Below are 19,219 nucleotides of genomic sequence, written 5' to 3' on the forward strand. Positions count from 1 at the left end.
TGTTATGTTCAAGAAATTTTCTTTGTTACCAATCAGGAACAAGACAAGGCTGCTCACTCTTTCTCTGCCTAATCTTTATAGTACTTGAATTTCTTCCTAGAGCAATAAGACAACAAAAGGAGATCAAAAGGATACATATTAGAAATGAAGAAGTTAAAGCATCATTATTTATAGATGATATGATATTAATATATAAGGGAGCCTCAAAATTCTACCAGAGAACTCCTAAGGAAATAAGTAATGCTGGACAGTGGTGTCACACGCACGCCTGTAATCCCAGCAATTGGGAGTCAGAGGCAGGCAGATTTCTGAGCTTGAGGGCAGCCTGGTCTACAGAATGAGTTCCAGGACAGCCAGGGCTACACCACAGAGAAACCCTGTCTCGAAGAAACAAAAAAAAAGAAAAGAAAAGAAAAAAAAACAAAAAAAAAGGAAATAAGTAATTTCAGCAAAGTGGTAGGATATAACATTAATCTAAAAAATTAGTAGCCCTTCTTTATTAAAATAATAAGTGGGCTGAGAAAGAAATTTGGGAAATGACACCCTTCACAATAGCTATAAATAATATAAAATAACTTGGTATAACTCTAACTAAGCAAGCAAAAGATCTGTATGAAAGGAACTTCAAGTTTCTGAAGAAAGAAACTGAAGAATTCATAAGATGGAAAGATCTTCCATGCTCATGTATTATTAGGAGTAACATAGTGAAAACGGCTGTCTTCCCAAAAGGAACCTACAGTTTTAATGCAATTCTTTTCAAAATTCCAGAACAACTTTTATAGACCTTGAAAGAGCAATTTTTAATTTTATATGGGAAAACAAAAAAAACACTAAAAACAAAAACAAAACAAAAATACAGAATAACTACAGCAGTCATGAACAATAAAACAACTTCTTGAGGAATCACCATCCCTGACATCAAGCTGTACTACAGAGCAATAGTGATTAAAACCTGCATGCTATTGGTTCAGAAACAGACCGGTTGAGTCCTGAAACTAAACTGAAGACCCAGAAAGAAACCCACACACTTATGAACATTTGTTTCTTTTCTTTTTCTTTTTGACAAAGAACACAAAATTGTACAATGGGAAAAGAAAAGAAGTCATCTTCAGCAAATGGTGCTGGTCTAACTGGATGTATACATATGGAAGAATACAAATAGATTCATATTTATCAACTTGCACAGCAGGTTTTCTTAAATTCTTTTTAAAAGTGGATTCACAGGTACCTGGCTAAAAAATCTTTGAAAAGCCACTACCTACTGAGAGTAAGCATTCTCAAGAATTTAATGAGGTAGATGTGACTAAGTACCAGCCAGAAGCTGTTGACATACAGAGAAAATTTAGTGGGGCTACAGAAATTAGTTTTGATCTTGCATATGTTATTTCTCAAGAAGGCAAACCTCATTTTACATAGCCAACTGCAAAGATCCTGAGCTATGTCAATTATACAGACTTTGGGGACAGAAACACTGTATGAGACGAACACAAAAGCATGTGTAGGGTAAAATGTAAAGCTGCTGTGTTTCCTGCATTAATGAAACTCATTTCATCAAAGTGACAGCAAGAAGAATATAACTTACTCATTTACTATTATTTACTAAATTGCTACTATAGGAGACAACAGACAATATAGTTTGCTATATATATGCATTTGGCCAGAAATAGTATGTGTCACTATGACTTTATATATTTATAAAGACATTGAATATATTTGTCATCATATAACCACTAAGACATGTAATTTACAATGAGAGCAGCGTGCTGCCACAGGAAGCAGTAGAGATTAAAACACAGTCTCACTATTATTGACTTGCAATGGGGATGAAACCTAAAATTGCTGAGTAAAATACAAAGTGCTTTGATAATTCACCTATGCATAAAGCCTATATACAATAATGTACAGACATAGAATACTGTAGTTAAAGATAATAAAGTTAGTTTCTAGCCCACTACTTTTCAAGTAGTAATGACATACTCCTCTTTAAGTGGAGATTGTATTTAATCTGGTTGTAAAACAAAACTCTTTATTGTAGACTTATTCTTATATGCCTACTCTCTTTGTCTGAAATAGGAGAAACATGTACTTGAATCAGCTGTGGTTATCTCATGAAGGCAGGAAGTAAAGATGTTGAAATTGATAAAGCCATATGCTAAAAATAATGATGGAATCCATTATTCATAGTATAAGACTTTCTCTAGATACTGTTATCTATTGTTCTTTCACTATTTTTGTTCTCTTCTGATTGCTACCTATGCTGTTTTGCTTTCTTCTTAAAATATTTAATATATATTTATCTGTTGCAACATCTTGCAAATAGTGATAACATATTGATCATAATCATGGGAACAAATGTATGGAAATTAGAGAATGACATGACTTTTAAACCCCTGGTTGTCTCATTTTATATTTTGTTAAATGGCTTTACCCCATCTAAGTAGTTGATCATGTGATTTTTTTTCTTTGTGTTTGATTATATGGTGAATCATGTTAATGGATTTTCATAATGGAATGGAATTGAAGACCCAGAAATAAAACCACACACTTAGATACTTGATCTTTTACAAAGAAGCCAAAAATATACAATGGGAAAAGAAAGCATCTTCAATAAATGGTGCCGGTCTAACTGGCTGTCTGTATGTAGAAAAATGAAAATAGATCCATATTTGTAACTTTGCACAAAGCTCAAGTCCAAGTGGATCAAGGACCTGAACATAAAGCTAGATACACTGAATCTAATAGAAGAGAAAGTGAGAATGAGCCTTGAACTCATTTGCACATCGGGAACTTTTCTGAACAGAACTCAAATGGCTCAGGCTCTAAGATCAAGAGTTGAGAAATGGGACTCCATTAAATGGAAAGGATTCTGTAAGGCAAAGAACATAGTCAACAGAGTGAACTGGCAACCTACACACTGTGAAAAAATCTTCACTAACCCCACATCTGAATATAGGGCTAATATCCAAAATATATAAAGAACTCAAGAAGCTAAACACCAAAAAACCAAACAATCCAATAAAAAAATAGGGTATAAAACTAAACAGAAAATTTACATCAGAATAATCTTGAATGGCTAAGAAGCACTTAAAGAAATGTTAAAGTCCTTAGAGATCAGGGAAATGCAAATCAAAACAACCCTGAAATTCAACCATACACCAATCAGAATAGCTAAGATCATAATCTCAGTTGATAGCACATGTTATTACTGAGGGTATGGTCTGCTCATAAAAGGAGACCTATCATGACTGCCATCCGAAAGACCCAACAAGCAGCTGAAAGAGTCAAATGCAGATATTTACACCCAACCAATGGACAGAAGCTGGTGATCCTTGAGGTTGAATTAGGGAAAATCTGGAAGAAGCTGAAGAGGAGGGCGACCCTTTAGAAGGATCAGCAGTATCAAATAACCTGCACCCCTGAGATTTCTCAGACACTGGATCACCAACCAAGCAGCATACATCAGCTGATATGAGGTACCCAACACATATACAGAAGAGGACTTCTGGGTCTTTTTTCAGTTAGAGAAGAAGCACCTAACCCCTATGAGTCTGGAGGCCTCAGAAAGTGTGGAAGTCTGATGGGGTGGGTGAATGGGGTTGTGGGTGGAGGTGAGATTTTTTTTTCCCTGTGGAAATGGGGGGGAGGAGGTATGGATTTGGACAGTCAGAGAGTGGACCAGGATGGTGTTAAAATCTGGAGTGTAAAAAAAAGACTAAATAATATTTTAAAAAAGTATAAATGTCACTTAGGACCTACAAAGCAATAATATGTGCATATTAAATTTCATTGATGATTTTTGTTTCATACAATCATGTAAGTGTAAACTGAGCTAAGTTTCTCAAGTTAAAATTCTCTTGATATATGTCTACTTCACTGAAATTTACTAAAACAAATAAAATTGGAAGCATTGCTAAACTTTAAGTGTTCATAATATTTCAATTTTTAACAGAACAGAATATCGTCATGGCAATTGATCAAATAATGTTGATTATAAAAGTTCTCTTAGACCTTGAATTTGAATATGGTTTCTCTTGGTCTTCTTAAATGAAAGAAAGAATACATTACAAATATAAGGCCTCCTCAAGTGTATAAGATGATACAATATATTTTAAAATCCATTAAATAAAAAATTACAATTAATTTTTGTATAGTGGTACAAAATATAATTTTTAATATAGGGAATATATAAAATATACATATTTTTATTGACAACATCAGCATACATTAACACCAATGAATATATAATTTCCAGTGCTGTCTTCTATTGTGACAGTGGCTCAGGCCTAATTTTAGTGAAGCCAGTAGCATATGGAATGACAATAAAGTCACATTCCTTTTTCTACTAAGGATAGTTCATAGCAGGAAATAGCTTTTGGGGTTGTCTGTAAGTAGAGATACCACATGAAATTTCAACAGCAATATGTAAGATTAAAATGAAAAGAGTGGTAGTTTTGAAATTAAGTTTTAAAGTCTCTGGTGTGACTATTTGATGAAAACTGGTTCCACCAATTAGCTCCTGGGTGTGCAGATCCCTGATAGCTGAATGCTGCCTGAGGCACACATGATGTTATGAGAATAAGTAGCTCTGAGGAGTCAGGAGACAGTATGCAACAGGAGCACAGATGAAGTTACATGGGCTTAACCACTGAGTTCTCTTAAAATTTGTCATAAAATTGTAAATAAATTCTCCATTGCTGGATCTGTGTAATTTCCTGGATACCCATGTACAAGAAGACTGGCAACAGATATTGGTATTTATTCTCACTCTATGAATTCTGTCATCTGAATTTATTATTCCTTCCTTCAAGATACACGTTCATTGGGGTTTAGATTAAAGAAGAAACTTGGCATGCTGTCATGGTTGTGAGTCTTAAGATCATAGGATTTGGAAAAAGACTGTCTCTGATTACAACTTTTCTCAAATCAGGAGATCCCAATGGCCATGTACAGAGAAGTTTTGTTTGTTTATTTGTTTGTTTGTTTTACACAAAAGTATTCTATTGTCAGGGAAATATTTCTGAAGTTTCATATATTTCCCTTTAGAAATTTCAAGCTTAATGAAGAACTTGGACTTTTGCCATGTTGTAATGAGGACAGGAGAGCTGTCCAGTGTATTTTTCAATTTTGTACAAAATTCATTTTCATACTTTAGAAGCTCAATGTTTAGAATATGGATAATTCACTTAGAGTAGCTTTCAGCTTTTAATCACACCATTTATTTGTCAGTAACCATTACATGTTAATAGACGTTTTGGTTGTTTTATTTTAGGTAGCTATCACTAAGATACTATTTTCTTCCAAACTTAGGAACATCACTTTTATTCAATTAATATGCCCAACATTCTAAATGGAACATGAAGTATCATGCTTTATTTTTTGAGATCTTATTAGTGAATGATACCATAATATAATGGAGAAAACTGTTTCAAAATGACATATAATCACCTTACATGACAAATATTTTGGATTTATGTGTTTATCTGTAATAAATTATAATTCTTAATGTATCATCTTAATTTATAATTTTCTGGAGAGACATAAAAATCATAATTCTACATTTATGTAACTTAAATTGTATTTAGGTGTTCATTTTCTTTAAAATTTTTTTTTATTAATTAATTTATTTATTTACTTTACATCCCAATCACAGGTCCCCTTCTCTGTTTTCTTCCCAGTTCCTAGTTCTCTCCTCTCCTCCCCTCATCCTCTCTCCATTTTTTCTCAGAGAAGGAGAGGACTACCACCTAAATCAACTCTTCTTAGCATATCAAGTTGCAGTAGAACTAGATGCATTTCCTTCTGTTGAGGCTATACAAGGCAGTCAAGTTAGGGGAAGCAGGTTAGAAGGCAGACAACAGAATTGCACATTTGTTACATATGTGTGGGGGCCCTAGGTCCCTCCCATGCCTACTTCCTGGTTGCCAGTATAGTCTCAGGGATCCCCTATGGGTCAAAGTTAATTAATTCTTGTTAAGTTTTCTTGTAGTGTCCTCGACCTCTCTGACTTCTTTAGTCCTTAACTTCCCTCTTCCAAACGATTCCCTCTTTTGAGAGCTCCACATAATGTTTGGCTGTAGGTCTCTGCATCTGCTTTCATCACCAGCTGGGTGAAGCTTCTCTGATGACAGTTATACTTGCCTCCTATCTGCAAATACAGCAGAATATAATTAATAGTGTTAGGGGCACACTCTTTCACATGTCATTGTTCTCAATTTGGGCCAGTCACTGGTTTGCCTTATCCACCATTGCTGCTCTCTCTTTTTCCCTCAGCATTTGTAGGCAGAAAAATTGTGGATCTAACATTTTGTGGCTGGGTTGGTGTTCCTATCCTTCCTTTGAAAGTCTTGCCTGGTTACAGGAGATGAACATTTTAGGCTCTATATCCTTACTTTAAGGAGTCTTAGCTAGAGTAATCCTCATAGATTCCTAGGAGTTTCCATTGTTGCTTCTAGCTGCTCCCAGAGATGCTGCTCCTCCACTGATACAAGTTCTCTCTCCCAGCGTCCTTTCCACACATGATACCTCATGGTTTTCTTCCTTTTTCTTTTTTATTCACTCCCAAATTTTTATTGGTTATTTTATTTATTTACATATCAAATGATATCCCCCTTCCCAGTTTCTCCTCCACAAATATCCTATCCCTTTTTCCCTAACCCCTAGCCTCTATAAGAGTACTCCTCCACCCTCCCACCTACTCTTGACTCAGTGCCTTAGCATTCCACAATACTGGGAGCCTCCACAGTACCAAGGATGTCCTCTCCCAGTGATGCCCAATAAGGCAATCCTCGGCTACATATCCAACTGGAGACATGTGCCCTCCGCATGTGTACTCTTTTCTCCCCATCATCTTCTCCATCCAGATCTTCCACTCCATCCACCTCTGAAGTCTATTTTATTTCCTTTTTTTCAGTGAGATTCAACCACCCTCTATTTTACTATTTTCCTTTGTTTTACTAAGCTTATTTGGATCTGTGAATTGCAGTATGTTTAGTCTATATTTAGAGCCAATATATACTTATATGTGAGTACATACTGTATTTGTCTTTCTGGGTCTCATTTATCTCACTCAGGTTGATATTTTCTACTTATGTCCATCTGCCTGCAAATTTCATGATGTCATTGTCTTTTAATAACTGAGTAATATTATATTTATAAATATACCAAATTTTTCTTTATCTATTTTTCAATTGAGAGAAAATTTAGGTTTTGATTATTAAGAATAAAAGTGCTATGAACATAGTTCAGCATGTGTTATTGTGGTATGGTGGAGCATCTTTTGAATTTATGCAGAGGAGTGGTGTAACTGGGTCTTGACCTAGGATTATTTCCAACTTTCTGGGAAACTAACAAATTAATTTTCAAAGTGGTTATACAAGTTATACATCTACAAACAATGTTGAAATATCCCCCTTGATCCTCATCTTTGCTAGAATGATCTGTCCATTGACATTTTGATCTTAGCAATTTCAAATGGTATAAGAGAGAATCTCAGAATAATTTTGATTCCTGTTTTCCAAATGACTAACAACATTTCTTCAAGTGATTCTCAGCCATTAGAGAGTCTTTTGACAATAACTCCCTATTTATCTCTGTACTCAGTTTTTAATTGGGTTATTTAGTGGGTTGATACTTAATTTTCTGAGTTCCTTATATATTTTGTATGTCTGCAACCTGTTGTATGAATATTTGGTGAAGATGTTTTTACCATTTATTATCTTGCCATTTTGTCCTATTTATAGTATCCTTTCCCTTAAAGAATCTTTTCAGTTTTGTGAAATCACATTTATTAATTGTTCAACTTAGTGTCTTCTATAAGATTTAATGCATCTTGTTTTATGTTGAGGTATTAGATTCACTTGGATTTGAGTTCTGTACCGGGTGATAAATATGGATATATTTGCATTCTTCTTCATGCAGATATTAAGTTAGAGCAGCACCACTTGATGAAGATGTTTTCTTTTTGCCTTTATAGTTTTGGCTTCTTTATTAAAAATCAAGAGTCCATATGTGTGTGTTTACTTTTGGGTATTCAATTTTTTTTCATGGATTAACCCCTTTGTTTTTATGCCAATATAATATTGCTTATATTCCTCTCACTCTGTAGTACAGCTTGAGCTCTGCCATGGTGATATACCCAGAACTCCTTTTATTATACAGGATTGTTTTACCTATCCTTGCTTTTCTGTCTCCTACATGTACCCACTCTAACCCTGAGTAATTTTCTTTCATGGTATGTGAAGAATTATGTTGGAATTTTAATGTAAATTGCATTGAATCTCTGGATTGCTTTTGAAAAGATGGCTAGTTTTACTATGTGAATACTACCAATTCATGAGCATGGGAAATCTTTCCATCTTCTTTTTTCAAAGACTTCTTTTTTTCATCTTTTCTTTTTTCAAAGACTTGAAGTTTTTATATATGTCTTTCACTTGAATTGATAGAGTTATTACAAGATATTTTATATTATTTGTGGCCACTGTGGAGGGTACTGTTTCCCTAATTTCTGTCTCAGCCAATTTGTCATTTGTATAAAGGCATGTTATTGAATTTTTAGTTAATCTTGTTTTTAACCACTTTACTACAGGTGTTAACTAGCTGTAGAAATTATCTGGTAAAATTTTTAGTGTCATTTTGTATACTATCATGTCATTTGCACATAGCTATATTAGACTTTTTCATTTCCAATTCGTATCCTTCTGATCTCCTTTAGCTGTCTTATTACTGTAGCTAAAACTTCATGTATGATATTGAGTAGATATGAAGAAACAGCTTTATCTTGTGTCTGATTTTAGTCGAATTGCTTTAAGTTTCTCTATATTTAATTTAATATTGACTATTGACTTGTTGGACATTGCTTTTGTTGTTGTTAGGTATATGCTTTGTATACCAAATTTCTCCAAGACTTTTATCAAGAAGAAGAGTTTGATTTTGTTACAAGGTCTCATAGCATCTAATGAAATAATCATGTTTTTTTTTTCTTCACTTTACATGAATACATTTTCATATGTTCAGCCACCTCTCCCTCACTGGGATGAATCCTGCTTGAGCATGGTGGATAACTTTTTTTTTATATGTTCTTGGACTCATTTCACAAGTATTTTATTGAGTATTTTCATATCAATGTCATCAATGTTCATAAAGGCAATTGTTCTGAAGTTCTCGTTTTTTGTTGAGTCTTTATGTAGTTCAGATATCAGGGTGACTGTGGCCTTATGAAATGAGTTTATCAGTATTCCTTCTGTTTCTATTTTCTGGTATAGTTTGAAGAATATTGGTATTAACTTGTCTTTGAAAGTCTGGTAGAATTCTGCACTAAAACCATCTGACCCTAGACTTTATGTCGATGAAAGTCTTTTAATTATTATTTCTTTTTCCTTGAGGGTTATAGGTCTATTAAAATTATTTACACCACAAAAGAAGATGATGCTTTCTGCCTACTGCCTATTTCCACTCAAAAGTGAATAATGCCCCAGTTACCACCAGGCCTGACTTGATTTATCTTGGTTAATAGGATTAACGTGTCAGCCTCTCTCAAGAACTTCCAAGTGCATACCCAGAGTGTCACTGACTGGTTTGTTTCTTTTCTCCTCTCTGACGGACATAATGATGCACCTACAAGCAGAGGGCCTTTGTCCGGTGGGAGCAAGCAGATTATCTGTCTCCAGTGAAATAAGGCATGTTGTGGCCTCCCTTGCCAAGACTCAAAGCCAGAAGCCAGTCACTATAAAATAATTGTGTCTCTACCTCACCAAAAAAAAAAAAAAAATTTACACAATCTTGATTTAACTTTTGTAAGGGGTATATGTCAAGAAAATTTTACATTTTTTTGTAGATTTTCTAATTTTTTGTATCATAACAGGATTTTGAAGTAAGACCTAATGATACTTTGTATTTCCTTGGGATCTGTTGTCATGTCCCCCTTTCCTTTCTCATTATTATAATTCGAACATTCTCCCTCTGCCTAAGTTAGTTTGGCTAAGAGTTTGTCTATCTTCCTTATTTTCCTTTAAAAAAACTGCTCTCAGTTTCATTGATTCTTTATATTGTTCTCTTTGATTCAAATTTATTGATTTCAGTCCTGAGTTTCTTTTCTTCCATGTACTCTTTAAACAATTTTCTTGAAGAGGAAAATCAGAAATCTCTTACCATAATAGAAATTTATTTATTCTGATAAAAATTGCAGTATTTACTGCTGTTTATTTACAATGACAATAGATCTGAAAATAATGTTATTTATTTTCTCAAAATACATATATGACTCACTTTTTCATAGTACACAAATGCATGATGCCAAAATGAATTTACAATAATTAAAACTCATAGTCTGCACTACTGAATGTAGAATAGGAAGCACACCAAGTGTAATAAGCACTCATGCAGAAGTAGGGAAAATATTCTGAAAGTATCATAGATACTTGAATGAACAGATCTTTGAGAATCGGTATAAGCCACATAACTGTTTTGTCTAATGGATTGATTAAAACCTGTTATTTCTGGATGTTTCATCAAATATCCAATCAGCCTTCTCCCCTTCTCCCCTGACACCAAACATCCTATTATCTTGTCTATATTTCCTCAACATGCATTTTTCTTCTATATTTTTAGCAAACAATTATTCATTATTCGTTTATCCTATATTACCAAAATTATTTTGTGTTCTGTAATAACTCTTTTGTTGGGAGCCGACTCTTAGCCGAAAGTGGCTATCATCTTCAGAGCCATCTTGAGCCATATACCCTGACAAGAGACTTGTTTCAACAGCCTGCAATAGCTGAGCGCACTCTGATAAACATCTTGTTACACTGTTTAGTGCCCCCAGCTGCAAGGTGCTCCTGGTATCCATGGCTACAAGGCATGTGACATAGTGGCTTCAGTTGAGATTGTTCACGAGGGCAAGTCACGTGGTAAAGGGTATAAATACCCGGATTTCCTTTCTATCGAGGAGGTAGAAAGTAGGAGGTAGTAAGTAGTAGGAGGTAGTAGGAAGTAGGAAGTAGAGGAAGGAGTGAGAAAGTGAGAGGTGTCAGGAGACTGAAGGAGTAAGAATATAGTAAGAAGAGAGGAGAATAAAGAAGAGACTTGAAGAGATGCCACTGGACTCTGTCTTATATCTATCTTTTGCGTCTCTCACCCCTTTTTTCCCCTTCCTCCGTCCCCACTCTCTCTCTTGCTAGACCCTGACCTGCCGACCGGAGCAGCAGAACCGGCCGGCCTTTACAAAGTAGCAGAACCTGATGGCCGTTACAAAAGAAACGGCCGTTACAAAGTGGCGCCCAGACGTGCGGCAGCAAGAACCAGAGACCCAGTGAGGGACGTTACTGGAAGGAGGATAGACTGAAAATTCAGAGGTGAAACAGAGGTGATTGCCACAGAAAACTGCCGTGTGGAGACCAGTAAGTCATAGTAATAATGGGGCAAGAAATAAGTCAGCCTGAACTCAACTCTCTGGTTTTGTTCTGTTGCTTGCTGTTTACGTGTATCAGTTGTCTGCTTTTGTTTCGCTGTTTAAATGTTGCTTTTCATGCCCAAAAGAAAAAGAAACACATAGAATCCAAAATACAGCCAAAGGTTGAAGTAATCAATTTGTCAGAGCCAGATTGTGCTGACCTAGAGGAAGAGGCAGCCAAATATTTTGATCCTGAATGGCCTTCTTCCCGAAGGCCCCCTCCCTGTGCTCCTCCACCTCCAGATGCTCCTGCTATGGAGATGGTGGTTGAAGATCACAGAAAGGAGTTACAGGACAAAATTTCTTTTCTTAAACAACAAATTTCTCTCCTTAAACAACAAATAGAGTTAGAGGAAGAGTATCAGGACTTAATTAATCAGATACAAAAATTAAAGACAGGGAAGAGGTCTCGAGAGGGCAAGGAAAATTCCTCAGGTCCTCGAGTTTCTCAACCTGGAGTCCAAAGACAGCCCCTGTCTTCTGGTTTCAGTTCAGCCACAGATCAGCCAGAGGAGGGAGAGGCTGAGGTTTTCCCTGTATCAGAGACTAGAGATGTTCAAGGAGTTGCGTGGAGACATCACACAGGGTTTAACTTTGAAATTATTAAAGAATTAAAAAATTCAGTGTCACAATATGGTGCCACTGCTCCCTTTACTCTTACAATCTTAGAATCTGTTGCAGAGGAGTGGCTGACTCCTGGTGATTGGGATACTCTAGTGAGAGCAGTTCTTAGTGGTGGTGACCATCTTATTTGGAAATCAGAGTATCATGAGAATTGTAAAGAGACAGCTAGGAGAAACATTCAGGCAGGTAATGGTTGGTCCTTTGATGCCTTAGTAGGAGAAGGGCAATTTGTTTCTAGTGATAACCAGATGCAATATGACCCAGGCTTATTCGCTCAAATTCAAAATGCGGCCATGAAGGCTTGGTGCAAACTCCCGGTAAAGGGAGACCCTGGCGCATCTTTGACCTCAGTCAGACAAGGGCCTGATGAACGATTTTCTGATTTTGTTCATCGGTTAATGACAACAGCAGGGAGGATTTTTGGTAATGCAGAGGCAGGTGCAGATTATGTGAAACAACTTGCATATGAAAATGCCAATTCTGCCTGCCAAGCAGCCATTAGACCCTATAGGAAAAAGACAGATCTTACTGGTTGTATATCAGACTCTGTTCTGATATAGGGCCCTCCTACCAACAGGGCTTAGCTATGGCAGCCGCCATGCAAGGACAATCAGTAAGTGATTTTTTGGCAAGTAGAGACAAAAAGGCCTGTTTTAAATGTGGCAAGCCTGGACACTTTTCAAAATATTGCAAAGCAGAAAATGAGTTAACCCAGAGACAGCCCAGAAAACAGCCTGGGCTATGCCCACGTTGCAAACGTGGAAGGCATTGGGCTAGTGAATGTAGGTCCAAGATAGATGCACAAGGAAACACCCTTTCCTATAATCAGGGAAACGGGAACAGGGGCCAGCCCCAGGCCCCGAACCAATACAAGCCAAAACAGGCTTATGGGGCAGTCAGTTTCATACCAACAAACAACAACCCCTTTCAGAACTTAGTCGAGCAACACCAGGAAGTGCAGGACTGGACCTCAGTTCTGCCACCCACACAGTATTAACCCCAGAAATGGGACCTCAGGCCTTACCCACTGGAGTGTTTGGACCACTCTATCCAAATGTGTTTGGCCTGATAGTGGGGAGAAGCAGTGCTACTGTACAAGGACTACAAATTTTTCCTGGAGTTATAGACAATGATTATCAAGGTGAGATTAAGGTAATGGCCAAGGCAATACAGAATATAGTCACTATTCCTACAGGAAGGAGGATAGCTCAACTATTGTTACTTCCATTGATTCCTACTAATCACAAGTATAAGAGTCCTAAGAGAGGGGATCAGGGCTTTGGTTCCTCTGATGCATACTGGGTACAGCCTATTATTAAACAAAAACCTATGATGACAATATTGCTCAACAGGAAGGCATTCCGAGGCTTGGTTGATACAGGAGCTGATGTGACAATCATCAAACAAAGTGATTGGCCCGCCACCTGGCCTCTGATCCCAACTTTAACCAATTTAAGGGGTATTGGCCAAAGCTAAAATCCACAGCAAAGTTCTAAGGTGCTGACATGGAAAGATAAAGAAGGAAATACAGGCAATATACAACCCTATGTCATCCCGGGCCTTCCCATTAATCTCTGGGGCAGAGATCTATTATCCCAGTTGGGATTGATTATGTGCAGCCCTAATGAAGTAATCACAGCTCAAATGATAAACTCTGGATTTTCCACAGGGAAAGGATTAGGGAAAAGTGAAGATGAGATTATTCATCCTATTGAGATCCATGATAATTCTGGAAAAAGAGGCTTGGGGTATTTTTGATGGGGACTATTGATTCAGCTGCACCCCTAGGGCGTTGTGCCGATCCCATTACCTGGAAGGGGGACTCGCCTGTCTGGGTGGATCAGTGGTCCCTAACCACCGAAAAGTTACAAGCTGCTCAATTGCTAGTGCAGGAGCAATTACAGGCAGGACATTTAGAAGAGAGTAACTCTCCCTGGAATACCCCAATATTTGTTATTAGGAAAAGGTCAGGAAAGTGGAGATTGTTGCAAGACTTGAGGGCGGTTAATGCAACCATGATTCTGATGGGAGCCTTACAACCTGGGCTGCCCACACCAGTGGCCATACCTTTAGGTTATTATAAAATAGTTATAGATTTAAAAGACTGTTTCTTTACTATCCCTTTGCATCCTAATGATAGAAAGCGCTTTGCTTTTAGTGTTCCCGCTATAAACTTTAAATAACCTATGAAAAGATATCAATGGAAGGTCTTGCCTCAGGGTATGGCTAACAGTCCTACCTTGTGCCAAAAGTTTGTGGCTTCCACCATAGAGGGTGTTAGAACCATGTGGAAGTAAATCTACATAATTCATTTCATGGATGATATTTTAATAGCAGGAAAAGATGGAAAACAGGTACTCCAGTGCTTTGATGATCTTAAAACAGCTTTACAGACTGCAGGGTTACAAATAGCACCAGAAAAGGTACAATTACAAGATCCATATACTTATTTAGGATTTCAGATTAATGGTCCATGTATTATTAACAGTAAGGCCACCTTGAGGACTGATTCCCTTAAGACACTTAATGATTTTCAAAAACTGTTGGGAGACATTAATTGGCTACGACCATATTTGAAACTTACGACAGGAGAGTTGAAACCTTTGTTTGACATTCTCAAAGGAGATTCTGACCCTAAGTCTGGCAGGGTTCTAACACAGGAGGGTAGAAAAGCCTTACAGAAGGTTGAGAGTGCTATTTCATCTCAATTTGTAACTCATATTAATTATTCTAAGCCTTTATATTTTCTTATTTTTAACAGTAAATTAACTCCTACTGCAGTTTTTTGGCAGACTGCACCTATATTATGGGTTCATCTTCCCTCATCCCCTAAAAAGGTTCTTTATCCATACTATGCAGCTGTAGCAGATATGATTATATTAGGCAGAGATAACAGTCGAAAATATTTTGGAAAAGACCCTGATGTCATAGTACAACCATATACAAGACATCAGGTTAATTGGCTTATGCAGAGTTCTGAAGTTTGGCCTATAGCATGTGCTTCATTTGCTGGTCAACTAGATAACCATTATCCGCCAGACAAATTAGTTCAATTTTGTAATCGCCATGCATTTGTTTTTCCATCTCGTACTGCACATGCACCTATAAAGGAAGCATTGCTAGTTTTCACTGATGGTTCCTCATCAGGAACAGCTGCTTATGCCTTTAAGGATCAAGTAATTTCCTTTGCTACATCATCTGTGTCAGCTCAATTGGTTGAATTACATGCTGTTATTGCTGTGTTTCAAGCATTTCCAAATCAAACCATTAATATTTACACAGATAGCACATATATAGCTCAATCTATTCCTCTGCTAGAAACTGCTGCACAAATAAAGCATTCCTCAGAAGCAGCTGATTTGTTTTTACAGTGCCAACAATTAATTTTGAGAAGAAAGTGTAAATTCTTTATAGGACACCTGAGAGCCCACACTGGGCTACCAGGTCCTCTCACTGAAGGAAACACCAAGGCAGATCTAGCCACTCGTGTAGCCGCAGTGACTTTATCAGATCCGCCATCTAACTTGGATCAGGCCATAAAGGCTCATGAATTACATCACCTAAATTCTAAAACTTTAAAAGTCATGTTTAAAATTACCAGGGAACAAGCTAGACAAATTGTCAAACAATGTCAATCGTGTGTTACATGTTCTACCAGTTCCTCATTTGGGTGTGAATCCAAAGGGACTAATACCAAACAGTCTCTGGCAAATGGATGTTACCCATTGTAATAAATTTGGTAATCAAAAATATATACATGTATGTATAGATACATACAGTGGTTTCATTTACGCGACATTACAAACTGGAGAAGCAAGCAAACATGTGATCAACCATATGCTTGCTACAATTGCTGTATTGGGTGTGCCAAAACAGATCAAGACTGACAATGGCCCAGGTTATACAAGCTCCAGTTTCCGCAAATTTTGTGAAAAATTGGGAATACTACAAAAAACAGGTATTCCATATAATCCACAGGGCCAAGGTATGGTAGAAAGGGCACATCAAACTATTAAATGTCAATTTGAAAAAATTAAAAATGGGGAATGGTATCCTACCAAGGGATCCCCTAGGAATATCCTTCATCACACGCTCTTTATTTTAAATTTTTTAACTTTGGATTCTGAAGGAAAATCTGCTGCAGATAGATTCTGGCATCCTAATACTAAAAAGAATTTTGCAACAGTCCTCTGGAAAGACCCATTAACTGGAACCTGGAATGGGCCAGATCCAGTGCTTATCTGGGGAAGAGGATCTGTCTGCATATATTCCCAAACGGCAGATGCCGCACGATGGCTGCCAGAGAGACTGATCAAACAAATAGACAATAATAACAAATCCAGGGAGGAGAAACCCCCTGAGAAGCGTATTTTTCCTTTACAGGAAACATGAAGATGCTTCACGGGAGCGAATCAACCAGTATACCTGACTTGGGAAGTTCTCAGTGCGGAAGAAGACATCACCACCTGCACCTCCAGGATGGCTCTTCTCAGTGTGGAAGAAGACATCACCACCCACGCCTCCAGGGTGGCTCTATTAGACTCTTGGTTCCCTGATTTATGATTTAGTGGTACATTGTTTAAACCCTAGAGAAAACCCATTACCATAGTTACTATAGTTGTGTTTTAGGTTTGAGATTGATTGGGGCAGGAATAGAGATTTTCTTACTTGTTTTGTTAAGATCAAAGCTATGATCAGTTCTGTACTTATATAGATTAGATTTAGAAAATAGTGTTATAGAATAGAAGAGGCTTATACTTTTTACTCCTCCAACAGAAGAAGTTATGTACTACCCTTAAAAAGAGTGTTGCATTTGCGCTAACCATTCAGGCATTGCTAAGTCTCTTGTCTCTCGGGTTCATGCTGCTCAACAAACTGATGGCTTTTGTACTACAACAGATAGACGTTACACAAATGAAACCCATACAGGTCCATTATTACAGGCTGGAAGTAGGGGACTAAAACCTCTGTCATCAAGACTGACGAGGATTAACCCTTAACTTACGCGCTAAGCCGGATAGTCAATGACGGGTAAGAGAACACCTCAAGACCCTTGCCCCTAACTGGGAGGCCTCACCATCCTAAGACAGGAGCTCAACCAATGACTGTTGAGTATCCAGAGACGGGAAAGTGAGGCTGGGGTCTTTTGTTCCAACCTAAGGCAGGCACAGTTTCCGTAAGTTTTCCCAGCCTTCCCTTTTGAAAACAAATTTAAAAAGGGGGACCTGTTGGGAGCCGACTCTTAGCCAAAAGTGGCTATCATCTTTAGAGCCATCTTGAGCCATATACCCTGACAAGAGACTTGTTTCAACAGCCTGCAATAGCTGAGCGCACTCTGATAAACATCTTGTTACACTGTTTAGTGCCCCCAGCTGCCTCCTGGTATCCATGGCTACAAGGCACGTGACGTAGTGGCTTCAGTTGAGATTGTTCACGAGGGCAAGTCACGTGGTAAAGGGTATAAATACCCGGATTTCCTTTCTATTGAGGAGGTAGAAAGTAGGAGGTAGTAAGTAGTAGGAGGTAGTAGGAAGTAGGAAGTAGAGGAAGGAGTGAGAAAGTGAGAGGTGTCAGGAGACTGAAGGAGTGAGAATATAGTAAGAAGAGAGGAGAATAAAGAAGAGACTTGAAGAGACGCCACCGGACTCTTTCTTATATCTATCTTTTGCGTCTCTCGCCCCTTTTTTCCCCTTCCTCCGTCCCCACTCTCTCTCTCTAACTAGACCCTGACCTGCCGACCAGAGCAGCAGAACCGGCCGGCCTTTACAAAGTAGCAGAACCTGACGGCCGTTACAAAAGAAATGGCCGTTACACTCTTTTATATTCTTATTAAATAATTTTGGTTCTTAATATAAGAGAGATGATAAAATATTTAATTGCCTCCCTTCATCTGTCTCATTTAATATAATACAGTCTTCTATACTTACGTGGATGTTGCTGTGAATCACAAAACTATTCTTTTCAAGGAAAATAATATTGATGTACATAATTTATTATTTATATAAATACCAACAAATAAATTCAACAATATAAAATTTTATTCTATGATTGAGAGTCATATCAAATATAGAGGGATGTTACAAGTTAAAAATAAATGAGGCATTATGCCACAAAAAAAGAAGAATAAAAATCATCAGAGCATCTCTAATTGTAGAATAAAACCAACTAATTGGATACCTTTTAATGAAAACTCTCAAGCATGTCCAATACAGAAGGAGCATATTAATATAATAAAGGCTACATGTGACAACTTACAACCTTATATTTTGTTGAGAAATTCTAAAAATATTTCTTATAAATTTTAGCACTTAAAAAGTACCTATTCTTAAAAACATTTTATAATATATTATTCTGAGTTTCAGTCCGTGTAATTATGCAAGATTAAGATATAAGTCCTAAAACCAGAGAACTAGCTCAAAATTTATTGGACCTTGATGACAAATCTTGTCACCTGAGTTCAATCTAAAGCACCATGTTGCAGAAAAAGGAAAACAAATTCTCACATCATATGGCCTCTCCTGATATGATGTGGGGTTAAAGGAATAAATGAAAACAAAAAACAAAAAGCATTGTACTTTTAAAGTTACTTTTTGTTGAAAGTATTAATAGTTCATGAACACCATTTTATAATAATCATACAAAAGAAAACACAATATACACAATAAAACTAAAGGCAGTATAATATGACATACAACACAAAATTCATTTTTGTGTGTAGTGTTCTGAATGATTTCCATTAAAATGTGTTAAAAGACTAATTAAATTAATATGTACTTTAAAATTTACTTCTTGTCCTCAAAGTTGACATGTTACATGGAAAGTTTCAGATGAAAATATCTATTAATATCATTAGGTAAAATAAATAAATGTAAAATGTGCTATGCTAATGCTTATTTACACTGATTTTCAAAAGAAACTATACAAGACAAAATCACTATAGTAAATATCACACCACCAAATATTGTATGTTGCACATTATTTGAAAACTAGGTTAATTATTATTCTGTATCACCTCATCCTAAAGCAAAGACAAACAATGCTTCCAATCAAATACATGACTGACAATATAATTATAAAAGGTCTGATGTCCAGAACAAATATTCCTAAATTGAGATAAACAAAGTAATCAAATATTATGATAGTTAAAGG

This window comes from Grammomys surdaster, unplaced genomic scaffold (assembly GCF_004785775.1).
Source record: "Grammomys surdaster isolate TR1022 unplaced genomic scaffold, NIH_TR_1.0 126158, whole genome shotgun sequence".
Classification (NCBI taxonomy): Eukaryota; Metazoa; Chordata; class Mammalia; order Rodentia; family Muridae; genus Grammomys; species Grammomys surdaster.